Below are 18,290 nucleotides of genomic sequence, written 5' to 3' on the forward strand. Positions count from 1 at the left end.
GTAGTTTATCTGACTGACATATCTTGTAATTATTTCAAGACAATTTTTGACAATATCAGATTATTAATTTTTATACAAATTTATATAATTCTCCCAAAAATGTTCTTCTTCTTCTACCCACTCTCAAATTTACTTAAAAGAAATATGGCATAAGGTTTAGCCACAATATCTGATAGACTAACTGTAATTGCCAATAGAGTGTCCTACAATAAGGGATGTTTTTTGAATAGCGGAATAACTGGTAGAAAGTCTTCTCCTGGGATCTTATTGCTCTTGAGGTCTTCTATGATGAATTTGAACATGAACATAATAGGATAAAAAATAATTAACATGCTTGTTAATGTGGAGAAAAACACCTCCTGAATTCCATGGAAAAGATATTGGACCTATTGCTCATCCCCCACCCACCCCACTCACTTTACCAGTTAGAGAAAAACACACACAAACCTGTGGGACTTTGTAGGTGTCTGCTAATGTTGACACCTGCATGGAGATTTCCCTGTCAGCTCCATCAAAAAGAGCCAGAAGGTTCTCCTTCCTTCCACAGCTGTAGTTGGGGACGTTGGCTTCTCCAGTGGAAAGCATGTCCAGCAGGACATCTGAAGTGTGTAAAGTGTTCAGATTGTTGTCATGGATATTGTAGCCCAGTGTGAGGTTGTGCAGGAGCTGGGGGTTCTTATTGATTTCTTGAATGTTGAAAATGAAGTGTAAGGTTTTTAAAAAACCAAAAGAATCCTTACTGTAAAAAAAATGTCCATCATTATTTCAAGAGTATCAAAATATGATTTTAATAAAAATGCAAACCTCTTTCTGATCAATTATAAAAGTATTGAAATAGGTTGGTCTGAGGCAAATGCAACTGTTTCTATCACTACTTTAAACAAAAGTCAGACTACAAGTGATGAACTGAGGACTGAATTGGGAAAGGAAAATAATCTGGAATTCTTTCAGGATTTTTTCAGCCCCATCTTTGATTCTGAGTCTCTTCCTCAAGGTAAGACCAAAAAGGGAAACCGTGGAAATTATTCAGGAAATCAGACACATCATGCAAGATAGGGATAAATGAAATAAGAAGGAAAAGAAGGAGAGAGTTAGAACTGCAGATGGAAGGAATGCAGATGACTTACAAATCAGACTGAATAGCAGGAGCCCTGTTGAAAGGCAACATTATAGGGGATGTTGTTTTTGTAGTTGTGATCACATTAACAAGATGGTCCCCTGGCTTGTAATAAGTCCATGGATTCTGTCCATCCTGGTGATCCAAACTGATCGCACACTTCGTTCTAAGCTTCCCAGTGACTGGCTGAGACATCAGCAGCATCAGAAGCAAGAGCAGAGGTCCATAATTCATGGGCTGAATCAATCCCCTGACCGCTTCTAACCAAGAATTTAGACACTCTCAGAAGGTGGAAATGCCAGCGGCTTTTCTGATCCAGATAGAGACAATCAGAGCTTTACCTGGAAAGGAGAGAAAGATACATTCAAGAGCACGGACCCTGCCTCTCCTAAAACCTCTTCCCACAGAGCTTGACCTAAGGAATTTATCCTTTTCTGATGCAAAAATATCTTCCATGTTGCTTCAATATGACGGTTACATCAAAGATATAGAAATCTCAAAGGCCCAGAGGGTTCATAATAACAAGGAGAAGCAACTTCTCCTCTTGGGATCTGAACTTCTTCTGGGCTCCATGTGAGAGGAGAGGCTGGAGAAAAGCAAGTGAGAGACAAATCACAAATACTCCCCTGTGGTCACTGTTCTGTTGAGGGTTTTGTCCCTTCCTGTCAGGACATATCCAAGAAATGACGATACAGGAAGAAAAAATCAATAACAAAGAGATTGACATCTGCTGTCCTTCAACATGGCCTCTTGTCTTCAGAGACTGCTGGGGAAGGTCTCCCAGAGTCCAGGTGGATGTCCCATAGCTTTAGAGCTGCCTCTCTTCTAATGCCAAGGAAGCAATCAACATCCTTCAACCCTCCCTAATGTTAAGAGGAGGCCCTGTTGGTGATTTTTTTATGTATCAGAACTCCATGTATAAATCCTAAATTGGGGCTGATTTTAACACTGTTTGTGCCTTGTGAAATTTCATTTCCCATCTTTTCTAGCAATGTCAATTTCTGGATGAGAGCCGACTAAGAGGCTGGTAGCTGAAAGCCTCTGGACTGTATCATTGGGTCAGTGGGGAGAAAGTTATAGAGTGGGTGGAAAAAATTATTTTTATTTTTTTCTTAATGCTTTCCGTTTTGTCATTCTGTGTTCATGCAACACACTGAGATCCTTTATATTTTGAAGTCTCTTAGTTTATTAACTGAATCTGGGGCTGGCAGGTTGGCAGCTAAGCTTGTAGAGGTGCCCACAGCATTGTCGACGGAGCAACTTCATTTCTTGCCATGCCCCACCCAGAAGATGGTTTGGGGGCACCTGGTCTCCCTTTCTCTGGTGGTGTGGAGGTACTTGGGGGGGGGCTCTTTGACATTCCCAGCTTTTTCACACCAAAAATCCTCCAAATGCTTTGAAGGCATAGCTGGGAGTCTCTCTGTTCCTGTTTTATCTGGATCCATTGTGGTAAGACTAGTGGGTGGCCATATACATTTTCTTAAATAAATACAAATAATAACCATGTCCACCTTAGCCTAGGAGGAGAGCTGGGGGTCTGAGTGAGAGAGAGGAGGTGGATCCACATCCCTGGTCCACCACTTGAAAGTTCTCCCACTGAACGTCCCTCAGCTTCTAATCTCAGGGCCTGGAGACCAGATCCTGGATGGCTCTGAGTTCAGGCTATGGCTTTTGACTGCCAAGCTGATGCATGACAAGGCTGCTCTCCTCCATGAGGGTCTCTGCTTTGTCTCACTGAAGTCAGGTTGTGGCCAGAGGGGAAGATGCTCCTTCTCGGTCGGAAATGAGCTCACCCCGATTTCTGGATTTCCCCCAGGGGAGAGGAAGAGGGGGGGCTGTGGTTTGTTAAAGACTTTCTGGAGCCTTCACTTACACCGAGGTTTTGTCTTGCAGGGGGGCTGCAAGAACGTTTCCCTGCTGAAATATGTTGTGTGAATTCAGTCCTTGTAGGAACAAAAGGGTCCCCAACTTAGTTATAAACTATTGTTCAGCAGCTCAAAGTTTGGAATTCAGGCAATGGAGTTGGGCTCTTGGGAGAGTGACCGAAATGGATCTTTGTGGGTGGAGGGGGTCTTGGATCTCCCACAATGTCTGGACAACCCTTGCCACAGAGATCTGTCCATGTGTCTTCAGAGGATCAACTGGTGACTTTGATCCTCTCTGTCCCACTTGGAGCCTCACAGATGGTTTTGGATGCTGGTTTCCAGAATTCCCAGTGAGGCTAGGCCTCAGGATACTGGGGTTGCTCACCACTGGAGAAAGGCTGGGTGTATATATAATCAAACTGAAAAAAGGAAAATGTGGTTGTGAGTTTCTCTGGGTTGGCTTCCTCTTCCTCTCTCCTTCCCTCCCTCCCTCCCCCCTCCTCTCTCTCTCTCCTGCCAGGCGATGGGAGAAATAATAGAGGCTGCTGCTTTCATGAGTCTTTTTCCAAGTCCTATTCATGAATCTCTGTCCTGCCTGAATTAAATGAACAGCCACACGCAGCCTTCCCATCTGTACCTTGCCAATGGGTGGACTTCATCTCCCATCATCCTCAGCCACAGCTATGTAGTTAGCAAAGGATGGATAATCATGCAGATGCAAAACCCAGAGGTTTAGAGAGGTTCATGTTCCCCAAGGAGGAGTCAGGGGCTCAGTGGATGCAACCAGAGAGAAACAGCAATGTTCCTAGAACAGGTCCAGGGAGGTTTTGGGCCTGAGAGCCTCAGAATCTGGGACGGTTTTGCAACTTTGCCCGAGTCTGAAAGGCCAGAAAGGGGCTGAATTCGCAGGGTGGCCCAGGCTTTGCTCAGGGTTGGCTTAGGGCAGCCTCAGAACCAACCAAGATGGCTCCCAAACCAGGATCAGGGAGGCAGGAAAAAGAAGCAACGGAGAGAAGCCCAGCAAAGAGAGATTCAACAAAGAAGCCAGGAGAAATTTTCTGACAGTGAAAATCTATTAACCAGTGGAAGAGTTTGCATCCCGTGGCTGCTCCATTGAGGGAGGTTTTCAAGAAGAGATTGGAGAAGCATTTCTCTGAAATTGTGTAGTGTTTCCAGCTTGAACTGGAGGTTGGTCTTGAGGACCTCCAAGGTCCCTTCGCACCTGTTCTGTTCCGTTCCGTTCCGTTTCATTCCATTCCATTCCATTCCATTCTATTCTTTGTATTCCATTCCATTCCAACAGGTGAATAAATAGATTTTAAGTTTTGCTATTAATGCAAGCGAATTAAACAAAAACATACAGGCACAGTCTAAAAAGCATCCATTTCAAGCAAAATGACTTCCAACCCCCCCTAAACTGCCAGGATCTCTTCCCTCCCTCTCTCCTTCTTTCCCTTCCTTTTCTCTCTCCTTCCTTCTCCCCTTCCCCCCTTCCCAAGTCACTGAGCATTTTGAGAACATTCTGTGGGCTCAGCTCTCATGGGAGCCTGGGGGGGGGGTGTTTCCCTCTGTCTTTCACCCCCCAACCCAATGTTCTCTTTTTATTCCACAGACTTTGCATGGGACTCTCAGGATCTCTTGTGACCATTCATCATGTTGAAAGATGGACAATTGTTGAGGGGTCTATGGGGGAATCTCTCCACATCCAAAGATTATGACAACACAAAGTGTCACAAAACCTGGGCTGATTGTGGAGGGGGCTGTGTTGGCTCATCCATCAGGGCTTCCTCTGAAGGTCTCCCCAGCTTTTGAGGGGAAGGCAACACATGGGGAGCCCCCTCCGTGTGGGAAGTGCAGAGGAGGGTCCTGGTAAGGAAACAGGCCTGAAAAGGGGGCCCAGCAGGTCACAGGTCCTCTACTAAGACATTTAAAATTAAGTTGAACCACAAGAGAGATCCCAGTCCATCCTTCCTGGCCCAGAATGTCTCCTCCTCCATTTTTGGGCCTTTACCCTTTGTGTGTGTGTGAGAGAGAGGGGGGGGGAGAGTACAGAGGGCAGCAGGAAGTCTCCCTTCCAGAGAAAACCCTGAGATGTCCTCACCCAGCCCGTATTTTCTAAAAATGCTCCTGTAGGCCATAGAAGCCTTCCTGGAATAACCTTTCCTGAAGACTGGATCTCTGCTTTGCAGCCGCCCAAGTCTGGGTTACATTTTGTACTTTCCATGTTTACATTCAAATTGGGTGGCAGAGACCTTGGTGGACGCCTGTCAAACTCCAGTTGCCAATCTCCATCTTGAAGGCAGAGAAATTTAGGGTGAATGTAGGTTACACTAAGGAGACCTCAGCTATTCTTTGACCTCAGTTCTGACCAAACTTTGGGGGGAAAGCTGGGAATAGCTATAAATTCAATTGTTTGGATTTAATTGACCAATCACATTTTCCATTATTGTCAGTATTCCTCGATTCCTTTAAATTGCAATTTGCCCTGGCCTTCCAACAATTGTCGTAAAGGACCATTGAGGTTAAAAGAACTGGAAGCAAAATACATTAACAATATTATATACTGTCCTGGATATTGTCTCGAAACCTATAGTCTGATTTTCCAAATACAATATTAATGCTATTATTTTGTCTTCTGTCTGACAACTGTCACTATTTGGTGAAGGCCCAATCCCCCCCTCAGGACTGTGTGGTAGACAGGAGAGAGGAGGCGTAATAGCCCCCCCTTCTGTTGAGAGAGGGCTGTTCAGTTTTAAGATAGATGGCCTCTTGGACCCCTCTTTCCAACCAGGGGTCTCCTCTGTCCAGAGGGTGGACTTTGCTCTCTCCCAAGACAGCAACATAGTCCTTTCCCCAGTTCCAAGGAGATTTCCCCCCCCCCATTTTCCCTCTGATTCAGGTGACCCTGAGGGGGCAGATAAACACCCAGGTGGCCTCAAGGCCTCTCAGAGAGCTCATGGCTGACCTTCACAAGGCTAACCACCAAACGGCTGCAAAGAGGACAAATCCTTCCATTCCCCACCATTCAGTCAGAACTGAAGAAGCTTCTTGGGGGAGAAGGGAAATGTTTTCAATGAAAAAAACGAAGAAATTCCAGCTGTCTTTTGAAAAGCCCCTTTGGGATGTGCACTGAAGATGCCCCAAAGAGGGATGGGGCTTTCGGAGTCTGTTCCGTGGCTGAAGAAGGAAAAGGGATGAAGTGGGAGAGCATTTCCTTTAGGCTGCACCTCAGGTCTTGTGCAGGAGGTACCCTTTGCAAAGAGCAGGTGAGCCTGTCAGGCCTACTTGGGAGGAATTCAGTTTCTGCCCTGGGTGAAGGGTGTTATTTGATGGCCGAGTCCATGGGCACAGGTGGGATTGAACCAAGGTTTGGATGGTCACTTCTCGGAAAGCCCCACAGAACCTGCCCATCCTACGGTCCACATTCAGGGCTCTGCTTCATGACCCAGGCAAGGACACCAAAGGGGGCTCGTTCTTAGCCTCCCATTCCTGAGCAGGGGTGTCCTCTGTGCTTTGCCTTCCATGGCTGGTTGCTGGTGGTTTCAGGTAGACAGAATTTAACAGAACAACAGAATTGGAAGGGACCTTGGAGGTCTTCTAGTCCAACCCCCTGCTTAGGCAGAACCCCCTGGATTCCCCACTGCTGAGTGACACTCAACTGTTAACCTTCCCTTCTGAGCTGAAAGGGGGGGGATTCCAAGGGAGGGAGGGGTCAAGGGTTGAGTAGAGGGAGAAGTGTTGTTTGACCTCTAGGTTACCTGGATACCTGGATTCTGTTGGAACTCTTTTCCATTGATGGGTGAGGTCATGCAGGCTTGAGTGGCTCAGACAGAGAGAGAGAGAGATACAGAGAGAGAGAGAGAGAGAGAGAGAGAGAGACAGACAGACAGACAGACAGACAGACACACACACACACACACACACAGAGAGAGACAGAGACCGAGAGGTGAGTAGGACTTGGTTTCTGGCCTCGGGTATTTTGTTTTCTTGCTGGGGAGTTTGACCCTGGGATGGAGAGTCCTGGAGGGGAAGCACCAGTGGTGTATTAACCACTAAGCAGGCTAAGCATGTGCTCAGGGCCCCAGGCCCAAAGGGGGAACCACAAAGTTGAGAAAGAAAAAAACAACCAATGAACCAGCTTGGCTTCCTTTGTCCAGTATGTAGAAAGGAGGGGGGGGGGCACCAAGATTTGTCAGTGCTTAGGGCACCAGGGAGCCTTAATCCGCTACTGGGAAGCACCAACCATTAAAACCAGAGATTGACTCTTCTTCCTCCATCCCTTTTCTCTTTCAGAAATGGACCCGAATGAGTTGTTGCGGCCATCCAGGGAAAGACCCCAGACCGTCTTTGGAGAGCCCTGGAAAGTTGCATTGTTTATCGTTGGGGTCTATGTATTCGTTGGCCTCTGCATTTTGTACCGCGAATGCAAGTAAGTTACTTTTGTTAAAGGGAGCATCATCACCACAACCTGGGGAGCCCTGAGGCACTGAAAGCCCCCCCCCCAAATGTTGGTGGAACTAACAGGAGCAAGGATAGAATCCCTCAGGGCTGGAAGGGACCTTGGAGGTCTTCTAATCCAACCCCCAAACTTTGAAAATCTCCAGTAATGCAGCCCCCATCAAGAATAACCTCTATTGTCATTGTTAAGAAAACAATGTACCAGTCAGTTAGATTTGATTCTTTTCCTCTTCTTCCATCCACAGAAAAAGGTGTCTGCAAGTGTCACCAGAACAACGAAATGAAGATGTGGAGGCCACCATAATCACGGTGGAACCGTACATACCGGAAACCATCTATCCCAACATCATCTCAATTGATGAGCGAAGGATGTCAGACGTTCTGCCTTGCACGACAATGTGATGGTTGGTAAGTGTTTCTCAGTTTTTCTTTATTTTTTAATTTTAAAGGCATTTTGTTATTGCTGTTATTTAATTCTTAATGCCTTTTGTTCTTTTGCATTTCTTGCTTTGGGGTTTTGGGTGGGGGTGGTTGGACTATGGAAGCTAACAGGAAAGAAAATTAGGAGCCTTTAACCTTAATTTGGTTGCTCATTTTTATTAATTGCTTTAACAGATGTTTTAACAGATTAAGAGAGTTGGAAGGGACCTCATAGGTCATCTAGTCCAACCCCCCACTCAAGCAGGGGACCCTACACCATTTCTGACAAATGGCAGTCCAATCTCTTCTTGAAAGTCTCAAGTGATGAAGCTTTTGTTTCTTGCTTACTATTTCATTATTATTAAAATATTCAATCTGTGTTTCTTTTTCCCTAGGACAAATCACGGCCATGGGTGAACTTCCAGCCATCACATTGTTGACCAGGGCTGAACGTCTGACATCGTCTTCCATCAATTATGGTGATGTTGGGATCGATGGATTCCGGTATGGAGGTTCCACCGTGATGGAGGCCTCCTCATCTTCAACTGGTGATTCTGGTGACACTTGCAACACCTTCAATGCAGAGGCCAACCATACATAGACCCCAAAGACGAACAATGTCACTTTCCAGGGTCTCCAAGGAACTTTGGTGGTCTCTCCCTGGATGGCCGCATCAGCTCTGTATCGGCTTGTTTGTTTTTAGCCTTGGGGCTCTAATAAATATATTTTAAATTCAAGATTGTTCTCTGAATATTTCTTTCTGGTTCTTCTTTGAGATCCTTGTTTTCTTTTAGGAATTCTGCCTTCTCCCATCCTGCCTTAGACCCAAACAAAGGAGACGATATTCTCTCTCCAAAGATTTTCTATCTGAAAAGCTTCATTTGAAATATTTGTTCTCCAAAATATCAAGACCAGAATAAAATTAGCCCCCCCCCATGATTTTTAATTGAATGATCAGATTTGATTCAAGCAAAACCTAATTAAACCGTGTTTTGGTTTTTTATATATAGCCTTACATTTTAAATTTAGTTTTGCTATGTTTTGAACAAGTGGAAAGGAGTCACCTCTTATTTCCCCCAACTTTCTTCCAGGCCACCCAATTCAGACAGACGTCCAATTTCCCAAAGTGTCTTCCTCATTCAAAGCGTTGCCCCTCACCCTCAAGGGAGGGGGCTCCCAATGTGAGGCCTTCCTTCCCTTGAAGGGCTGGGCAGAGCCCCAGAGGGAGCCCCCTGAAAGGAGCCCCAGACAAAGTCAAAGGTTTCCGGGCATTTTGCATGATGTCCTAATCGTGGATCCAGCTGTGGGGAGAGGGTGGGGGTTTCCCCTCAGAGACCCCTCAGCAACTGGGACCTTGGAGTTGAAGCTCAAAGGGGGATCCTGAGGGGCCTCAGGTAGAGTCTCTTGCGCAAAAGAAGGGGGGAAATGGAGGTGAGAAATGTACGGAAGGACCTCCAAGGCCCCCAGGAAGCTCAGCACACAGAAGGCCTTCAACCTGCTAAAGAACCTAAGGAGGGGGAAGGGAAGAGAGGGGGAGGGGGAGGGGGAGAGAGAAGAAGAGAAGGAGAAAGAGGAGGAAGGGAGGGGGGGAGAAAACTAAGGGAAGGGAAGCGTAACTGGCTTCCTATCCTTGAACTCTGAAGACTGCAGGAGTTTCTTCCAGGCACTAGAGATGACCTTTGAATCTCTCTCTCCAAGGTCAAAGGGATCAAGTGGATCACTCAACTCCCCCGCAATCCATCATCTCCCCTCCCTCCCTTCTCTATCCTGGATCCTCTCACCCACTCCTTTCTCAGAACTGACTGGATTCACTTAATGTCCTTTGAGATTTCCTATTTTGGGAGGTGGGAGGCAGACGGGGCAGCTGGGAAGGAGAGAGTCTGTCCGGTCTAGGATTGGAGGGAAGATCGGATTCCAAAGTCTTTTTGGCCCAGAAGCAGAAAGTTTAGGGCTCCTTCTGAGCTAACCTGCTTGTCTTTTGTTACTACTTCAAGTGGGGCAGGGAGGGAGAAGAGGGAACCCGGAGATCCTGGACAGAAGCATCAGCTCCTCTCCGTAGTTTCCCAGGCATTTGGGAGGGGGCCACCACCAGGGTCCCCAGGCAGCCAGGCTGGGCTCCCCCAGTTGAGGTGCCCTGGAAACAGGCAGGAGGCCCTGAGTCCAGATGGGGATGGAAGCCCCGAAGTTCCCTTTGACCTCCTGGGAGCCTCTGGATGGAACTGGGCGCTGCGTCCTCTGGAAATTGGCTGCCCTTCATGTTTCTCGGTTGTCATCCTTAAGCAGATCCTGGCACATGAGGGGAGATTGGGGGTGACCTTGCTTGAGGAGGATGCTTTTTAGGTTGTGCCTTTATGTTTTTGTTCATGGTGAGAATGTAATAGAACAGAACAGAATAGACAGAGTTGGAGGGGACCTTGGAGGTCCTCAAGACCAACCCCCTGTACAAGCCGGAAGCACTAAACAATTTCAGATAAATGCTTCTCCAATCTCTTCTTGAAAACCTCCCTCAATGGAGCAGCCACAACTTCCAGGATTCAAAGTCTTCCATTGGTTAATAGATTTTCACTGTCAGGGAATTTCTCCTGGCTTCTCGGTTCGATCTCCCTTTGCTGGGCTTCCATCTGTTGCTTCTTTTTCCTGCCTTCAGGGGCTCCGGAGGATGAAAGGAGCCCCTCTTCTCAGTGAGAGTCACTCAAGTATTGGGCGATGCTCTCCCATCCCCTGCAGCCCTTCTCTTCCTCAGACCGGACATTCCCTTCATCGGTCATCTCCTCGTTCAGCCTCCAGACCCCCCACCCTCTTCCTTACCTTTCTCTGCCCACTGAGGGAGTCGCCTTTAGCAATGGAGGCCGAGGGATTTTGGGTTGGGAGAGCTGACAGTGAACCCCCCCAAAGCTGCTCTGACAGTCCCATAAAGCCTGTTTTGAATCCAGAACCCTACTTTGTTCGTTAGGTCGCAAAGAAATAATTGCCAGACGGAATCCTGGGAGGGACGAAGGTTCCACCCGAGAGATCGACAGTTAGGGACTGTTGGGCTGGACACAGTTCCCAACAGGAGCACAATTTTTAGCAACGCCTGGACTTTGCTGTGAGGACGGAAGAAAAGAAAGGAAAGAAGGAGAGTAGAATAAAACAAGCTTGTCCAAAACTGCTATCAGGACAACAAGGAGTCCTTGACTTATAACAATCTGTTTAGGGACTGAAGTTACAATGGCACTGAGGAAAGTGAATCATTACCAGTTCACACTTACGTCCGCTGCAGCACCCCTTGGTCAGATGATCCACATTCAGGCACTTGGGAACTGGCGTGTATTTATGACACTCGCAGTATCTGGAGGTCATGGGATCACCATAAGATTTGCTTAATGACCACATGATTTACTTAATAACTGCACTCATTTGCTTAGCAACTATGGCAAAAAAGGTTGTAAAATGAGACAGAACTTTGTTAAGAACCATCTTGCTTAGTAACAGAAATGGTGGTCATAAGTGGAGGACTACCTTGATTGCCTGATAGTCCATTGGAATTTATCTCCAGAGACATTCGGGATCTCATAATCAGAATTTCACCTTCGTCTCCCTTCTGCTCACTTTCTGGGAGCCTGGAGAAAAGTCCCTCTGAAGGGCTCATTTCTAGGGTTTCTGGGGCTGGAGAGAGAGAGAGAGAGAGAGATAGAGATAGATAGATAGATAGATAGATAGATAGAGAGAGAGAGAGAGAGAGAGAGAGAGAGAGAGAGATGGAGGATGGAGACAGGATGGTGGATTTCATGGAAAAGCCTCTTTCACAGGGCAGGAGCAACTCTGGCAAAGGTGAGCTAACTAGGTGTCATTGGATGAAAACCTCTGAGCAAGAGGCCCTCGAGGCCACCACCTTCTCTGGCTTGGTGGGATGGTCAATGATTCTCATGGAGATTATCAAACAGCATAGTTCGAGCTTGCCTCCCATAGACTCCATCTTAACACTTTTCCTATTCATTCTCTCATACATAAACTTTTAGTGCTGTCCATAGTAATCATTGCTGAAATCATTTTTTAAAAGGTGTCAAATTCATTGGCAGTTGGTGAACAACAAATCCATCTGAATAACTTTCACAGAGTTCTCTTTAGCAACGTTTATTGAGGTGCAAAGGAAGGGAGTTATAAGAATTTAAATCATTCAACCGTTTCCCATTTGGAAACATGTAGATATGTTATTTGACTCCTGCATACTATCTAAGTGGAAATAATTCAGGCATTCTTTCAAATAAAAAAACATTATACCATTCTTATAATATGATGGATTTTTAATCATGTTTTTACATTTGTTCTGGCTGTAAGCTGCTCCTTTGTGTTCAGGTCTGGCCTCAAAAGGATAATGTAGCACTTGGGGATGAAGATGCAGCCCAGCAGACCAGCACTGGAGGCCAGGATGGAGAAGACCTGCACAGCCACCATGTATTTCCCTTTGGTGCTCAGGTAGGTGGGCACAAAAGTCACCCAGACACTGCAGAAGACCAGCATGCTGAAGGTGATCAGCTTGGCTTCGTTGAAGGCCCCTGGCAGATTCCTGGCCAGGAAAGCCACCATGAAGCAGATGGCAGCCAGGAAGCCCATGTAGCTGAGGGTGACATAGAACATGACAACAGCCCCTTCGTTACATTGCAGGATGATCTCTCCAGGCTGGGAGTGGAGGTCAGAGTCAGGGAAGGGGGGAGAAACTCCCAGCCAGATGGAACAGATGATAATTTGGACAGCAGAGCAAGACAGGATGATAGAGTTGGCCAAGCTCTTCCCCAACCATCTCTTCACTCGGTTTCCTGGTTTTGTGGCCAGGAAAGCCAGCACCACCGTGATGGTTTTGGCCAATAGAGAAGAAATGGCAACTGAGAAGATGATGCTGAAAACTGTCTGTCGGAGAAGGCAGGTGGCTTTCCTTGGTTGACCAATGAAGAGAGAAGAAAACAAGAAGCAAAGCAGGAGGGAGACCAGGAGGATGTAGGAGAGGTCCCGGTTGTTGGCTTTGACAAGGGGAGTTTCTCTGTATTTCATGAAGATGATCAAAACAAGGCCTGTGGTTAGGAACAAGACCAAGGCAAAAGAGACCAGGGTGATTCCCAGATGTTCTTCATAAGACAGGAAGGTTATAATTTTGAAGACACACTGGATTCTGGACTCATTTGGATATTGATCATCTGGACAATTGGTGCATTTTTTTGTATCTGAGAAACCAAAAAGTAACAACATTCTGTCCTTTCATCTTACAAGAAATACCTTATTTATGTGATAGCTGATGCAATTTAATTAAAAAGAGCATAAAAAGGATAGATATATATCCTTTTATATATTTATATAGTTATATGTATAAAAAACATGTTGAGGGAAGTTCTAGGATCTTAACTATTTCCTGTGTAATATGTAGAATCTTCATAGGAACCTACTTTATTAGAGGTTAATAATGAATCATATAATCTTTTTAGGAAAACATCCTGAGTCCTGCCACATGGCAATTAATATACTGGGCTTGGAGGATGCCTACAGTATCCTGTAACATATGGAAGCAACCTGGAATTAAGAAGAAACTTACTAACAGTGAGAACCATTAACCAGTGGAACAGCTGGCCTCCAGAGGTTTTGGGTTCTTTAACATTGGAGGTTTTTAACTGCACACTCCATCAGCCAAGGAATTTCAGCCGGTGAAGTCTAGATAGAAGGAGAGACTTTTCTGCTGTGGCCCCTGCCCTTTGGAACACCTTGCCAGTGGAGATGAAATCCTTCTGTCTGTCTAGAAAGACCTTAAAACTTGGTTCTGCTACTTGGCTTGGCTTAACTGGACAGTCACTTGTCTGAAATGGTATAGGGTCTCCTGCTTGAGCAGGGGGTAGGACTAGAAAATCTCCAAGGTCCCTTCCAGCTCTATTCTGATTGATTGATTGATTGATCTATATTGCTGGCAGAATGTGTAATGAGTTCCCCCCATAACTATCCATAGCACCACATTATGGACCAGTGACACCTTCTCAGTGATCCTCAAGGGGAGGATCCAATATACAGTGAATTGCAAGGTCTTTCAGAAGGTGGACCTAAAACAATCCATCAAGTTTCAAAGAATTCAGATGTTCCTAGAAAGGTGAATTTAGCAGCACATGTACAAACTAAAGAGCAGGAGAGATGTTTCCTCTGCTGTTAGTAAAGCTTGCCCAGTCTGCCACCCCCTCCTCCCATCTCTTCCCAGCCCCTCCTTCAAAGTCTTTTTGGTTTACTTCCTTTTAGATAAGAAATTGTGCAGGTTAAAAAAAAAACAATTGACCTTCAATCTGTCTTTTAACTTGCACTTTCATGAAAATGTTCTGGATGGATCCAGTTCCACAAAGCCTCCCGTTTTCCTCAGTGTGACCCACCTTCCTGAGTGGAAAAGGTCCGCTCCGGACAAGGAACGCAGTCATAGCAGCAAACTGGCTCTCCTTCTCGAGCCCTCTTGACAAATCCAGGATGACAACTTTCCACATATTTGGACTGAGGCAGGGACTGAGCAGAAGAAAATGTGTTAGTAGTCAACATTCATGGAAAATAGAGATAGACACGGACATTAGCCAAATAGCCTCTGGTCTTCATGTAAGTAAATATGAAATATCTGACTACTTCTAAGAAGATGCAGGAGTTATAGTCAACCACCCTGGAGACTACAGGCTTTGCCCACTTGAAATGGGACCTCAGGCGTTGGAAAGCAGAGAAAAGACAATTTATCTCACCTTATTGAGCAACTTTAGCCGTGAAAGAACATCTTCTTTGATAGAAAGTCTCTGTCTTATAAAATACGCCAGAGTCTCTGTCCTGCCATCCTCCTTGGGGAGAACCAAGAAGCAGTAAATGCTCAGATCTGCTTTTATCTCTCCATTTTGGCCCAAGTACAGTTTAATGTTAGAAATATTCCAAAATTCATTCTTCTCCAGAAAGGGATGAAACTAGAATGGGAACATCCAGGAATTTGAAAAGCAGAAAACTTTATTTCTTATCCCTGATTGAATCTTTCTTCTACAATTGTCTGATCTTCAAATATGGTTAAATATGATACAAATACTGCCATTATCTTCATAAGTGAATGAAAACGTTTCAGAAAAATGTGCCAATCATATACTGACAAAATATAGAGAAAATATGATTGACACAGTTGGTCAATTAGAGGGAACATTCTAGAGCAGATGGCAAATAAAATGAACAGAGAGAAAAAAAGATGATCTATAAACTCTTTGAAAACAATAGGTTGATTCCCAGAAAGCATGTGTTGATCAAGAAGAAAGTTGTCAGGCTAATCTTCTTCCTGGTCATCCTGATGGAAAACACCTCCAGATGTGCTAATTCTGCTTTATTGTAATGTGACTTTAACAAAAAAATTAAAATCTGAAAGAACAAATCTCCCACCAGCTCTTTTCTCAGCCTGAAAAATTAGTGAGGATCCTTTCTGAGTTTCTTTCTCTCCCATTGTGCAGCTGCAGGATTCTCCCCTCTTATCTGATCCTTCCCTAGGCAGCCTCTCTTCCCCTCATCCCAAAAATCATTCTCACATATCATTACACTTTCTAAATAGATTATGGGAACTCTGGTGATAGAACTGGATTTCAATAAAGGACCCACAAAGAATTTTGTGATGTGATTAGAAACCTGAGGGTTGATATGATAACTAATTGGATAAAAACTGTCTTCAAAATGATACTCAAATAATTTTTAACCCTTTTTAATCTTTCCTTTGAAACCTAAAGGTGATGGATATCAATTTGCCATTGGTCATCAATTTTTCTATGTTGTCATTAATATGGCTGTTAATACGATGTTAGAGTAAGCTGATTTGATGTGTTTTAGAGAATATAAAGTCTTTCAACTTAGAAGCCTTATTTGAAACTTCATTTTAAAAGTTTGATGAAATATCAATGGTTTTAAATCAACTTAGAGGCGATAATCAGAAACAAGAAACAATTGTTGAATAGGATGGATTGGATGGATGGACTGGAACTTAATTTGCTGCTGGCATCCCTGAAGGAGGAGTCTGGTTTGAAGGGAGGCTGCTTGGAGATGGCTGGAGAGGCCATGGACCCTGATGACTCAAAGTGGACAGAACGGATGACTGATGAAATGGATTCTTTCAAGAAGATTGAGGGAGATTGGGGAATGGACTTGTCATATTTAACTGGAAAACACGTCTTAAGAGCTGTTGATTTTCCATTTATAGGAGGTCCTATGACTTTGGGGAATGGAAAGCAGTTGTTGGGAAAGATCCTAATTAAAATTTTAAGGAAATGTATTTTTATTATAAGAATCAAACAAAGATGTTTAACTCTGGACAGATTCTGGATGGATCTGAGGTAATGATTGTGGTGGTCTTTGGTAGATAAGAAGCCCCTGCAAATTTTCCGTGAGTTAAATACAATAGCAGATTACAGACAATTTTGAAGTTTTGAAATTTAACTTTATTGTTGGATTGCCTGTTAACTACGTTTTTTATATACAGCAGATAGATGGCAAGTCAAGTAATTTCAAATACATGTGTAGTTTATAATTGTGGGCCAATTTTGCAAGTGGGAGAAACTATTATTGCTGTATTTTATTCAATTGGGGAGACAATATGCATGTCTTTTATGTTTTTAATGCACAATTTAAAAAAAAAACACCATTTTATCTAGTTTTTTTGTCTTTGTAATAGTTGTATTTTCCAAAACTCATAATTTACATTTTTGAATAAAATATAATATAATAAGAGGAATATCAAGTTTCTAGAAACAATATTTATGATTAGCACACAGAGAAGGGTGCATAAGTAAAAAGCAGTAGAAAAATATCTGATTTTTAGCTACTAGGATTTGACTAACAATGGAGTCTTTTATAAGAACATTAATGATGGACTGGAAGAAATTTGAGGGATACCAAACTTGTCAGGCCTGCAGCCATATTCCTTTTTGGATCTTAGGCCTCCCACATTTTCTATTATTTTACTATGTTGTTTCTAGTGTGGGGAATTGGGAGTGGGGATGGTATGGAGTAAAATGCTATGTAGCCAAAATAAAATTCCTTTCTAGAATCCAAGGCCATCCTTTGTCTCTACACCTCTGCACCTGACCCGAACTGGATGGGGGCAACTGCCAGCATGTGGCAGTGGAAGATTGGATCATGTAATGGACCTGTGGGTGTGGAGGTAAGATTTTGAACTTTCAACTGGGTGGGGGAAACCCAGGAAGCTCAGATTTGGGTTTTCCCAGATGTGCCAACATGGCTCTCTTAGTAAATTGGAACTTTGCGCAATACTTTGCCTTGGACTCTGATTTAATTTTGGATGTTATTTGGAAACCTGACGTGGCGCTTCTCCCAAAGAAGTTCTGGGGAGCCCAGCCAAGCCTCCTGCAATCTCCCCCCCCCCCCACTGCCCCTCCCAGAACCCAGAACACTCCCAGGCAAAACAGCACCGCCTCACTCTTAGGAGAGGGGGGGGAATGGATGAATTGGAGGAAAGGAAAACTGGGGGGGAAGAAGAAGGGAGATCCAGAGGAAATGGGGAAAGGGTCTCTATTGCCTCCTCCCAGGCGGCCCACAATGTTGAACAGCTTCTGATGCCTCTCTCTCCCTCTCCCCCCCCCCCGCCCTCTCTTTCTTTCTTTCTAGTCCAACCCCCTGCTCCAGCAGGAGACCTTATATCCACTGGATTATTTTGGTGCCTCTAACAGAGGGGGAAATTGCCAGAAAAGGGAAGGAGTTAACTAGGACAAGGCTGCCATGCAGAGGAAGGCAGAGATAGTCCTTGACTTATGACAATTGAGTACAACATTTTGGTTGCTAAGCAAGAACGTTGTTAAGTAAGCTTTGCCACATTTTACTCAATCCATGACATCTCCTGGCTCTAACAGTCATGTACAGATTAGGGAAGAAGATCTGAAGGCCTGTGTAATGTTCTAATGTGCAGAAGTTAAATGTTCTTTAAAAAAAGTTTTTAATTTTAAACAAACATAAAACAAACAGACATAAATACACAGAGAGTATAAAAACCATCCTCCAATTTCCTACAGTGTGTTGATTGGTTACAAAGCTTTTGTGCTTCCTCACAATAGTCTTCACTTACAATGTACATAAAGTCTCATATCATTAATCTAATATGTATCTATATAATTATTATGATTATTAAGCATTGATTTGACTATAGCTATTATTACATCCTTTTTATGTAAAATAGTTTAGTTAAGTTAAATGAGTGGCAGAAAGTGGACTCTGGGTGTGTTTTTCCAAAGTAGTGAGTGAGGTTGAATGTGTATAGGGTCATCTTCTGGGAACTTCACATATAGTTTTAGAAGAGCTGTGTGTGTGCTTGTGTGTGTGTGTGTGTGTGTGTGTGTGTGTACATATACATACAGTATATATAGTAGATAATGTATCTTGTGCCTATACACACACTATACTATGTAATATGT

This window comes from Natrix helvetica (assembly GCF_964273705.1).
Source record: "Natrix helvetica genome assembly, chromosome: 5".
NCBI lineage: Eukaryota > Metazoa > Chordata > Lepidosauria > Squamata > Natricidae > Natrix > Natrix helvetica.